The sequence below is a fragment of the Mesoplodon densirostris genome, chromosome X (genome assembly GCF_025265405.1).
Source record: "Mesoplodon densirostris isolate mMesDen1 chromosome X, mMesDen1 primary haplotype, whole genome shotgun sequence".
Classification (NCBI taxonomy): domain Eukaryota; kingdom Metazoa; phylum Chordata; class Mammalia; order Artiodactyla; family Ziphiidae; genus Mesoplodon; species Mesoplodon densirostris.
Genome location: NC_082681.1, coordinates 51,227,136 through 51,239,944, shown reverse-complemented (window position 1 = coordinate 51,239,944; position 12,809 = coordinate 51,227,136). Strand labels below are relative to the sequence as shown.

The 12,809-nt window shown below is 41.7% G+C and overlaps 1 pseudogene; it reads left to right on the top strand.

The window, feature by feature from the left end:
• LOC132481587 (sodium/potassium-transporting ATPase subunit beta-3-like) overlaps positions 1 to 6,604 on the top strand; it is a 35,221-nt pseudogene extending 28,617 nt beyond the window's left edge.
• Positions 6,605 to 12,809: the final 6,205 nt, after the last annotated feature.

The following is a 12,809-nucleotide window of genomic DNA, read 5'->3' as shown; positions in this document are numbered from 1 at the left end:
TTATCTTCCACCTCACTTATCCGTTCTTCTGCCTCAGTTATTCTGCTATTGATCCCATCTAGAGTATTTTTTATTTCATTTATTGTGTTTTTAATCAATGCTTGATTCGTCTTTAGTTCTTCTAGGTCCTTGTTAACTGTTTCTTGCATTTTGTCTATTCTATTTCCAAGATTTTGGATCATCTTTACCATCATTATTCTGAATTCTTTTTCAGATAGACTGCCTATTACCTCTTCATTTGTTAGGTCTGGTGGGTTTTTATCTTGCTCCTTCTCCTGCTGTGTGTTTTTCTGTCTTCTCATTTTGCTTATGTTACTGTGTTTGGGGTCTCCTTTTTGCAGGCTGCAGGTTCGTAGTTCCCGTCGTTTTTGGTGTCTGTCCCCAGTGGCTAAGGTTGGTTTAGTGGGTTGTGTAGGCTTCTTGGTGGAGGGGACTACTGCCTGTGTTCTGGTGGATGAGGCTGGATCTTGTCTTTCTGGTGGGCAGGTCCACGTCTGGTGGTGTGTTTTGGGGTGTTTGCGGACTTTTTATGATTTGAGGCAGCCTCTCTGCTAATGGGTGGCGTTGTGTTCCTGTCTTGCTAGTTGTTTGGCATAGGGTGTCCAGCACTGTAGCTTGCTGGTCGTTGAGTGAAGCTGGGTGCTGGTGTTGAGATGGAGATCTCTGGAAGATTTTCGCCGTTTGATATTATGTGGAGCTGGGAGGTCTCTTGTGGACCAGTGTCCTGAAGTTCGCTCTCCCACCTCAGAGGCACAGCACTGACTCCTGGCTCCTCAATTTGGGATGATTTGTTGTCTATTCATGTATTCCACAGATGCAGGGTACATGAAGTTGATTGTGGAGCTTTAATCCGCTGCTTCTGAGGCTGCTGGGAGAGGTTTCCCTTTCTCTTCTTTGTTCTCACAGCTCCTGGGTCTCAGCTTTGGATTTGGCCCCGCCTCTGCGTGTAGGTCGCCGGAGGGCGTCTGTTCTTCGCTCAGACAGGACAGGGTTAAAGGAGCAGCCTCTTCGGGGACTCTGGCTCACTCAGGTCGGGCGGGAGGGAGGGGCACGGAGTGCGGGGCGAGCCTGCAGCGGCAGAGGTCGGCGTGACGTTGCACCAGCCCGAGGCGCGCCGTGCGTTCTCCCAGGGAAGCCGCCCCTGGATCCCGGGACCCCGGCAGTGGCAGGCTGCACAGGCTCCCGGAAGGGCGGCGTGGACAGTGACCTGCGCTCGCACACAGGCTTCTTGGCGGCGGCAGCAGCAGCCCCAGCGTCCCACGCCCGTCCCTGGGCTCCGCGCTTTCAGCCGCGACTCACGCCCGTCTCTGGAGCTCCTTTACGCGGCGCTCTTAATCCCCTCTCCTCGCGCACCAGGAAACCAAGAGGGAAGAAAAAGTCTCCTGCCTCTTCGGCAGCTCCAGAGTTTTCCCGGACTCCCTCCCGGCCAGCCGCGGCACACCAGCCCCCTTCAGGCTGAGTTCTCGCCGCCAGTCCAAGTCCTCTCCCTGCGCTCTGACCGAAGCCCGAGCCTCAGCTCCAGCGCCGCCCGCCCCGGCGGGGGAGCAGACAAGCCTCTCGGGCTGGTGAGTGCCGCTCGGCACCGCTCCTCTGTGCGGGAATTTCTCTGCTTTGCCCTACCCAGGTATGTGGGGAGTTTCTTGCCTTTTGGGAGGTCTGGGGTCTTCTGCCAGCGTTCAGTAGGTGTTCTCTGTTTCTTCTTTTTTGCAGCCTTTAGTGTCTTGGTTAGCCACCCCAGTCCCAGTGGATTTCTCTTTTGCTCCTCCTTTCCCTCTTGTTTGCACATTTTTCCTGAAGGTTTATTCTTTCTTGTTGCCTTTTGTTTTTTGCTTAGTCTCAACTTTGGAAGGAACAGGTTTGGCTACAACCTGTGAATCTCCTCTTGGGCTCTTTCTTTACTGCCTCTTTAGCTGAATTGACCTTCTTCTTAGAAATCTTGGTGGTGGCTTCAGTGAGGAAGATGAGTGCCTGGGTGCCTAGGAGTCTTCACAAAGCTGGGCTACTTTGCTGCTGCCAATCCCATAGCCTGAACTCCTGGGGCCCAAGATGGGAGTGGATCAGATGTCTGCCCATTATTTTGATCTAATATCAGGAATCTCTCTCTCTCTCTCTATCTATCATCATCCTCTATCACTATCATCTGTGTACTCATCCCTCTCTCTCCCTTTTTAGGTAAATGGTAGCATACTATACATGCTTTTCTCCACCTTGTCTTTTTCACCTTAACAATATACCAGGAGATCATTCCAAAGTAGTATATAGAGTACATATTCCTCATTCTTTTTACAGCTACATAATACTCCTTAATGTGGATGTATTGCAATTGATTCAAACAGTCTTTTATTGATGGACATTTGTTTTTTTTTTAACCTTCTGCTATTACATATAGAACTGCAGTGAATAATCTACTGCATATGCTTTACTGTATTTTTGCCAGTGAATCCTTGGGATACATTCCTAGAAGTGGGATTACAGGGTCAAAGGGAAAAAGCTTTATGTAATTTTGCAAGATTCAACAACTTCCCCTCCATTGGGGTGGTACTATTTTACATTCCCACCATCAAAGCATGAGAATGTCTGTTCACAGCCTCACCAAAGACTATGTGGTCAAACCTTTGACTTTTTGCCAATCTGATAAGTGAGAAATTATCTTACCTTAGTTTTAATTTATACTTCTCTTATGAGTAAAGTTGAGTATTATTTCATATATTTAAGTGTCACTTATATATCTTTTTCTGAGAACTGTCTTGACAGTTTAAAAAACATGTTCAGGGCTTCCCTGGTGGTGCAGTGGCTGAGGGTCCGCCTGCCAATGCAGGGGACATGGGTTCGTGCCCCGGTCTGGGAAGATCCCACATGCCGCAGGGCGGCTGGGCCCGTGAGCCATGGCTGCTGAGCCTGTGCGTCTGGAGCCTGTGCTCTGCAACGGGAGAGGCCACAACAGTGAGAGGCCCGTGTACCACAAAAAAACAAAACAGCAACAACAAAAAAAAACATGTTCAATGTGTTTCAATCTGTTATAGTCTTTTTTATTTTTGGTATAGTCTTTTTTATGCTCAAGTTCTATCTTAGGCCAGTGGAAGACTCTTCAGGCTATCTCCTGTGTCCTTTTGACATGACCTCAGCATTCCTTAATTTTTTTACTCTAGTAATCTTTGACCACTTCTTTGCTAAATGATATAACAAGATATTCTAGACTTATCTTGTACATTAAATGCCTCAGAATTGGCATCAGCCATTTCTCTAAGCTGCTGGGGGAATAATAATTCTATTTGCTAAGCCTCATATCCACATGCACATTCATAGCACTTATCATTACCTGACATTACAGTGTATATTGTCTGATTCTTCCTCTATATTCTAAGAATTTAGAATGTAAGCTACATGGAGGGTGAGCACTTTGTTTTGTTCACTAATGTATCTCGAACACCTAGAACAAAACCTGATACACAGAGGTTCTCAAAACCTGCTTCTTTCCATTTATCAGAGGTCATGATTGCAGCCCTCTACATGAGGAGATGGGTGATCATCCGGAGACTGAGCCCAGGAGTCACTATCATTCATTCATTCATTCCTGTGTACTGAGTGGCTGGTATGTTACAGACAGTGTTCTAGGCAAGTTGGTAATGTTTGCATTAGGCCTGAGGCTCAGGCAAAACCTCTAGCCACACTGATCAGGCAGAAATGATTCCTCTTCAATGTCAAACTTGAGCTAAACTAATAGGGTCAAGTAACCACCTGGAATAAAAGGAAATGGTGGATGGGACTTCCCTGATGGTGCAGTGGTTAAGAATCCACCTGCCAATGCAGGGGACATGGGTTCAATCCCTGGTCCGGGAAGATCCCACATGCCGCGGAGCAACTAAGCCCATGTGCCACAACTACAGAAGCCAGCAACAAGAGAAGCCACCACAATGAGAAGCCCATGCACCGCAATGAAGAGTAGCCCCTGCTCACCGCTACTAAAGAAAGCCCACGTACAGCAATGGAGACCCAACACAGCCAAAAATTAAATAAATAAATCTTAAAAAAAGGACATGGTGGGAGTATTTTCTTCCCTCAGGACTCCTCCTTCATGCAATGAAGACATGGCACCAAAGCTTCATACATTATGCAAATATATGTATATTTTACTTATTGTTTACATTTCCAGATGCTGCCTGTGATAGCTGTATTCTATGTAGTTTATGTGAGAGGGAAATCAGAGTAGGCCAGGACTAACATTTGTTGAAGTCTTATTGTGTGCCAGACATTTAAAAATAGATTTTCTCACTATATTTTGTATTATAGTCTCCTGGAAGATAAAGTAAGGAGGGAAAGAAAGCACATTTTTAAAAGACTTTAGTTTTTTTAGATCAGTTCTAGCACTTTCTTTTAAAAAAAGGAAATAGTATAAGGATTTTCTATTCTTTTCCTAGCTCCAGGAGGTAATTCATCTTACAACACAGAAGAGTCAACAGATACCATTTGCAAAGGATTTCCCATTTATTCCTCACACCACTGTGGTAAAGTGAGGGATTTTGTCACATCCACTGAGAAGACTGAGGCTCAGAGAGGTGATAACATATAAAACTCTATCAGTCATTTCTAGATTAGAGCAATGGTTCTCAAACTGCCTTGTGTCATCTGTATGACGTGTAAACACTAATTACTGGGCCCCATCTGGGTGAGGCCCAAGAATATGCACTTCTAACAAGTTCCCAGGTGATGCTGATGCTGCTGGTCCAGGGACCACAGTTGGAGAACTACTGATGTGAATAACAAACAAAAATGACATTTACCTTTTACGAGGACCTAGAGAATCACTGTGAGCTGAGAGGGCTGGTGGAGGTACATGGCCTGGGGTCAAAGCAAAGGGGATACAGAGTGTAGTGTGCCCAGGCCCATGCTTTGTGCCATTGACTCAGACAGTGGCTGACACTACGTCACTCTCCTTAAGTGTGAGGGGACCAGTCACTGGTCCACAGAACTGTTCATGTGGCATTGTGATTTCATCATGTCTCCCGCCCTGGGGAGCCCTGTGGGTGAGGGATTAAGCACCAGGCTCCCAAAATCTCCCTTGATCTTAAGAGCTATTCAGGTTACTTCTTATTAAATCCCTAATTCAGACCAGGCTATGGGAAGTTAGGAGAGGTGAAGTAAATCAGGGACACTGTCTTGTAAATGCCTGCTCAGCAGTGAAACCTGGAACTACAATAAAGCTTTCTCACTGTGTCCCGAAACTACCAGAGCTCTGAATGCTTTAATTTCCCTGTGCAGTCGATGGTGGCCAGGATATTATTTTTTGATCATTTTATATAGTGAGCTGTATTACTTGTAAATGATTCTATTACTGAAAAATTTTAAATGCCCTATGGCAAATAACAAAAACAATAACATCCCAGCAAAGCTTGTCTGGAATGGTTAGAGTAAATATTTGCAAATTAGGGCTAATTCTCATGATATATGAAAGCATTCTCAGCAACCAGTATAGAGAGATGGACAAATGATGCTGTGGCAAGCAACCTCTAAGACGGCTCCAATGAGCCGGAGCCTCCCTTCCTGAGCGGCGCCGGCCAGCCGGGGACCCCTTCCTGGAGCCCGAGCCTGGAGCCTGCGGCCCGAGCGCCCCCAGGGCCTTATTTGTACGTAGCGCGCCTTTGTACGGAGAGACTCTGGCGGAGGTGCCAAGCGGTTCAGCGAAGCCAGACCCTGCTCCACTCCCAGGAAGAGGAAATTTCCACCCCTGAAGCTGTCTTGTGACTAACGCTGCCACCCCAACCAGTCGGAAAGAGTGGGAGTATTGAGTGTGTACTGTACACTGAATGTACAGCTGTGGGTTAATCACACAAGCGCATCATACACGAAAACGCACTTGTATTTGAACAGTGAAAAGGCCCTTAAACAAAGGTTTGGTCTTGCCCTTTTACCCAGGCTTTTATGGGTTCCTGGCTGCGCTCTTCTCATTCACAATGTGGGCTATGTTTCAGAATCTGAACCATGAGGTTCCAAAATATTGTGACCAGATAGTCCAGGACTTACGGTTTTTCCAAAATCAGTGACTGCGTTGGACTATTCATTCAATCTGTCTGATCCAGATTCCTATAAAAGGTACATTGGAGACCTAAAGCCATATGACTTAGAAGAACAGAAGAACCTCACAGTCTGTCCTGATGAAGTGCCTTTTGAACAGAGAAGTCCAGTTTATGTTGCATGTCAGTTTTTTTACTGTCTTACTTCAAGCATGTGGTGGTGTGGATGATCCTAAGTTTGGTTATACCAGAGGAAAGCCTTGTATTCATGTGAAAACAAACAGAGTAATTGAATTAAAGCCTTAAGGAGAACCAACTATAGAATGTATTTCGAAGGATGAAAACACAGCTACTCTATCAACTTATCCTCCCAATGGAATCATAGGAATAAAATATTTTCCATATTATGAGAAAAAACTGCATGTGAGGTATCTATAGCCATTAGTTGCCATCTAGGTCACCTTTGACCCTGCAGTACTGTAAAAGAAGTAACAGTCAAGTGAAAGGTAGATGGATTACCCAACCGAAAACACCAGGATGTTCTTGACAAGTTTTTAGGACGAGTTGTGTTCAAAATCACAGTGTGTGCATAGTAATGAGTTAGGATATCTCCACAGACTAAATATTATGTTGTCTGTCTTTATTTTGTATCAGCTGGACCTGCCATTCTAGAATTATGAGACCACCCTGGACAAAGGTAGGGTGGTACATGACACTGGGGTAACATCATAATGTGCTTCTAGATCATAGTGTTCAATGTCCTTTGAAGTAACTGCCTGTTGCCTCTGCTGCCTTTTGAATCAGTGGACAGTCACCAGATAGGGACTGTGAACACTTGATTCGAAACATGTAGGATGGGGGTCTTGTCCTATTTTTATGTGGTTTAATTGCCAAGTGTATAAACCTTGGTGTGCTGCCCTATATAAATATTTTATACATTTAACACTGGTTAAGTGTCATATTTTCTTTTTTTTTTTTTTTCTTTTTTTGCGGTATGCGGGCCTCTCACTGTTGTGGCCTCTCCCGTTGCGGAGCACAGGCTCCGGACGCGCAGGCCCAGCGGCCATGGCTCACGGGCCCAGCCGCTCCGCGGCATATGGGATCCTCCCAGACCGGGGCACAAACCCATATCCCCTGCATCGGCAGGCGGACTCTCAACCACTGCGCCACCAGGGAGGCCCATGTGTCATATTTTCATGCCAGCAAAGTTTAGGCATAAAATGGTACCTGACCAACATCAAGTGACTTTATAGCTGCAAGAAATGTGATGTATGGAGAAGTTCTGTGAGGAAGAAAAAGGAAAATAAAAGTGAGTTTGAAAGGTTTTCTTGGTGTTTTTGTAAAATTATTTTTTACGTGCTGAATTAGTCTGTGGATCTTTTTGATTAAGAGCACAAACTTTTTGTTGTAAAACATGTAAAAAATGTAGTGACAGGATTGTTTTTAGTGGTGGAACTAAATCTCTTATACACTATTTTAGACCATAGATGAAACACAACATTTTTAGGGTAGCCAGTATGAATATGCACCTAATTTTTTATGAAATTAAGTTCATAAGATTTAAGTTGTATGATACTTTATGAAATATCTTATTACTGCTTTTATTTAGCAGACTGTGGACCCTAATAAAAAAACATAAATTGTTAAGAACCTATTTACAAATGAGCCCTGAGATGAGAGCAACTATAAAAAGATCATTATTTTGATTTTGTGTTTCATCTCTTTCTACGGACTTGATATGATTGTTTCTTTCAGTCTAAGTTATTTTTCAAAAAGCAAACCTGTTTTTTTAAATTGAGCTATAATTAGCATATAATGTTATATTAGTTTCAGATGTACAACATAGTGATTCAATAGTTTATACATTATGAAGTGATCACCATAAGTCCAGTTACCATCAGTCACCATACAAACTTATAACAATATTATTGACTATATTCCCTATGTGTACATTACATCCAGGTGGCTTATTTATTTTATAGCTACAAGTTTGTACCTGTTAATCTCCTTCACCTATTTCGTCCAGTCCCCCACCCTCTTCCCCTCTGGCTTATGATGTCTGTAGAGGTGAAGCAATATATATCCACTAGTCCAGCACACAGAACCTAGGAAGAAGACATATTAAAGGGCCATGAATGTGAGAAAGAACCACTTACCTAGGTCATCCATTTTCAAAATAAAGCGAGATTTGACAGTGACTCTTGATAGAGACCCATTCCTTAAGTCTGTAATTGAGATAACTAAGTTAGAACATATGGGTAGATTAAGTATCCAAGTGAATGGAAAGAAGTAAAGGGAAAATATGTATATAAATTGTGAAAAAAAAGATGGCTCCAATGAGCCACGCTTCCTAGTATTCATGCACGTGCATGTGTAATCCTTGTACTTAAGTGTGGGCTGGGTTAAGAGAGATAAATAGTGAAGCCTTGAATTACTCGAAAGCTTTGTCCTTTGTGTCCTGAAGCTGCCTGGGCTCTGAGTGCTCTAATCTCTCTAGGGGCTGGCACTTGATGCTCCCCAGGGTATTGCTCAATTTCTATTACAATGGACTGTATTATTTATTTATTTATAAAATATACATAATATTTACCATTATAATCTTTTTAAAGTGCACAGTTCAGTGGTATCCACTGCATTCAAATTGTTGTACAACCATCACCACTGTCCATCTCCAGAACTCTTTTCATCTTGTTCCATGCTCATTAAACATTAATTTCCTGTTCCATCAGCCCCTGGTAACCACTATTCTACTTTCTGCCTCTATGAATATGACTACTCCAGGTGCCTCATGTAAGTGTAATCATACAGTATTTGGGGTGTGTGTGTGTGTGTGTGTGTGTGTGTGTGTGTGTGTGTGTGTGTCTTCTTTCATTTGGCATGTATCAGAATTTCAGTTCTTTTTAAGGCTGAATAATATTCCACTGTATGATAGTCATCCATTGGTGGACATTTGGGTTGTTTCCATCTTTTGGCTTCTGCTGTTAAAGAAAACCAGAGCTGTATAGTAGTTAAAGTATTAAGAACAGATTTTATTCAGGAACTATTGTAATAAGAGTAAAGAAACCTCAGGTTATAACTGAGGTCAGTTCTGTGTACATCATGGGCAAATACAGGTTCATAGCCTAGGAGCAGAGTGGGGAGTCAGTGGATGGAAAATTGAAGCGGGGGGGGAATTCTGGTTAAACCAATCTGACTAGGGTTCTTGCTGAAGGCAAACCATGGTGATCAGATATTGGGAGTGGAGATTCTTGCTAAGTTGACTTAGCAGGATTTTTGTTAAAATTGGGCTATGCAAGGATGAACACAAGAGTCCAAAGGTTGAGACCTAGTTGAGAAAAAGGTTCAGAGGAACCTGGCTAAAATTTGGTGAAGGAGAAAGTCTTATCAGTGTGAATAATACTGCTATGAATATTGGTGCACAAATATTTGTTCGAATCCCTGCTTTCACTAATTTTGGGTATATACCTATAAGTGGGATTGCTAGATCATATTGTAATTCTATTTTTAATTTTTTGAGGAACGTCCATACTGTTTGTCACAGCAGCTGTACCATTTTACACTCCCACCAGCAATGCACAAAATTCTAATTTCTCCACATTCTCACCAACACTTGTTATTTTCCGCTTTAAAAAATATAATAGCCATCCTAATGGGTGTGACTTCTATTTATTTTAAAAATAAACTTTATTTTGAATAATTTTATATATAACCGTATAATTTTAGTCAATAATATTGAAAAATGTAAAACACTTTGTATGGCAGGAAAAAAGAAAAGTTATGTAAAAAGTAGAGAGAAAATATTGCAAACTCCATGGGGTTTATATTTCTGCTCTGTTTGGCAGATTTACTAACCAACAGGTCAATGATGTCAACAGAAAATTCACTAGAGGACCAATATTTGTGGCTAATAAACATTAGCAAATAATAGAAATCATATTAGTGAAATAAGCAAGTTGCAGAATAATATGTATAACATGATTATAATTTTGAAGAATATGTGCATTTTAGTATATTTATGTAAATATCTGATTATATGTAATTATACATTAATAAATTACATACAGAGAAACACACCTGAAGAATAGACATCTGTCTATTTTCAGTGAATATCTTTGGGTCAAGGACTGAGGGTCAGGACTTCCCTGGTGGTCCAGTGGCTAAGAATCCGTGCTCCCAATGCAGGGGGGCTGGGTCCGATCTCTGGTCAGGGAACTAGATCCCACATGCCACCGCAACTAAGACCCAACACAGCCAAATAAATAAATAAATATTAAAAAAAAGGACTGAGGGTCAGGCAGATGGCATTATAGGATAATTTCAATTTACACACATACATATTTGCCTTGTTTGAAATTTATACTCAGGAAAATTTATTAAGATAAAAATTACTAAAGAGCAAAAATATGTGACCCAACTGACGAAAATTACGTACTCATATGTTATGGTTTGGAAATGTGTTCACAATATACTTGCTTGTTGAGAAAAGAGTAGGTTAAAGCAACTGATTTGACAGTATATCTGTGTATGTGTTTGTTTTTATGTCTCAAACGTCTTCACACATGCAGCTTTCTCTTCAACTCAGGCAGGAGGTTGATGTCTAGTTTTAGGGCTTAGAGACCGCTGAATGTCTTATATTCAGAGAGATTGCTGCCAGCGGGTGGTAAATTCTGCAAAGACCTGGCTGTGAAGCCAAGGCCAAGTCCCTTCTCCATTTTCTCCTCCACTTGCAAAGCCTCTGGTACCGAGACCTTCAGAATTGCAACTCTGATTCTGATCCCTAGGCAGCATCTGTCTTCATATTTTTCTCTTTTCTAATGAAAAGCCTTTTTTTTAGAGTAAACAAAATGTTATTTTTAAAGTTGCTTGTTAAGCAGTACATATACTTATTGTATATGTGCTTGAAAGATTTTTTTTTATGTAAAAAGACTAAAAGGATATCTATTTAGTTTCATATATGCATTATTCATAGATCTATCAACCTCTCTCTTGCCCCGCCCCTCCCCCCACGCCCAGTTTTCATCAAGGTCTGCTGACCTGTCCACACTGTAGAGAAGGCCCCCTGGAGAAAGCAGGTGGTTTAAGCCCCCAAGTATCATACCACTGTAATGGCTTCCCAAACCTTCCACCTGCCTCTCTCCAGGCCACTTTACACACAGCTGCCCATAGTAGTTTCCCTAAAGTGGACCCTGATGTAATTACACAAACACTCTCAGAAGCAATCCACTACCTACCAAGAGGACTTCAAACTCCTTTCCCCAGCTTGCATTCTCTACCCCATGGATCCAGACTACGTTTCCAGTTTTGTCTCCCAAGTGCTCTGTGTTCTGGGCAACCTGCACTGTGGGCTACTCCCTACACTAATTTTGTGTTTGCTGTGTATCTGTTGAACTGGGTGGGGATCGATTTGCACAGACCTTGGCTCTCGCACCTACATGGTGGCATTACATACTTTGATCAACACTTTAGGGGAGAATTGTTATCCTCATTTTAAAGTTGTGGAAGCTAAGTCTTGGGGAGAGTGAGAACCAGCCTTGTCTTTGGGAAAGATACTGGATTTACAGAAGTAAGATACCCACTGATAGCTTGGTAGTGATAATGAACTGTATTATTTTGCTCTATAACAAAGAGGAATGGATATGGTGCTAGTAAGTGCCTGATATGGGTAATATTAATTATATTTTTTCCTAGAAAAAGTGATACCTTTTTTTTGTAGAACATTTGGAAAATACATTAAAACAGAAAGAGAATGGGAATAAACACCCCGAATCCTACACCCTGAACAACCCATCCCTTTCTAGGATTTGCTGACATCTAGTGGTAGAGCCAAGAATATCAAGTGACCTATAAATGAATATAGGTCGAGATGGGGTAAAAACATTTCCAGGTTTCCTGAATCCAGTCTGTGTTCTTACCTTGACTTGACATGCACAACTTCCAATTTTACCACATTTACCCTTTTAGATGATGGAATTCCAGGGATCAATATATGACTATTTTATAGTTGCTTGGAAGTGACACATGCATATGGGTGCCAGTTCAACTTCTTTTGATGAGATGAGGAAAGGGAGATAAAAACCTCTACCTTGTGTTAAAGGGCTGAAGCGTAGGACTGACATCATTAGGTTTCCAACTCAGTGATATATAGACAGAAAAGCACAGGCTTCGAAATCACAGATGGAAGTGGGGAATGCAGGTAAGGGATCAAATATTTTAGGAGCACTTTATATCAGACAGTGTGGTAAAATTATTTGTATTAGATTTTAATAATGTCTAGGACACATTTCATAATCTCTAGGGTGACCACTGCAATAATAGTAAAAATTGTATAATTAACAAGGTAATAGAGAGGGAAAATAGAACTTAAAAATATTAAGCAATCCCAAAAAGGGCAAGAGAAAAGAGAAAGAACAATGTAGAACAGGCAGAACAAATACGGTAGAAATCAAATAGTAAGATGGTAGATTTAAGCCCAAATATACCACAAATTTACAGGTAAACAGCCTAAACATTCCAATCAAAAGACAAAACTTGTCAGACTGGATTAAAAAAATAACTATTTGCTGCTTAGAAAAGATTCACCTTCAATACGAAGCCACAGAAGGTTGAAAGTAAAAGGATGGAAAAAGATATACCATGCTAATATTAACAAAAGAAATCTGATGTAGCCATGGCAACATCAGATAAAGTAGATTTTAAAGCAAGGAGTATCAGTAAAGACAAAAAAGGACATTTCACAGTTGTTAACACTTTATTTTATATGTATATATATCCATCTAGAGTTTTCCCTGTATATTTGTA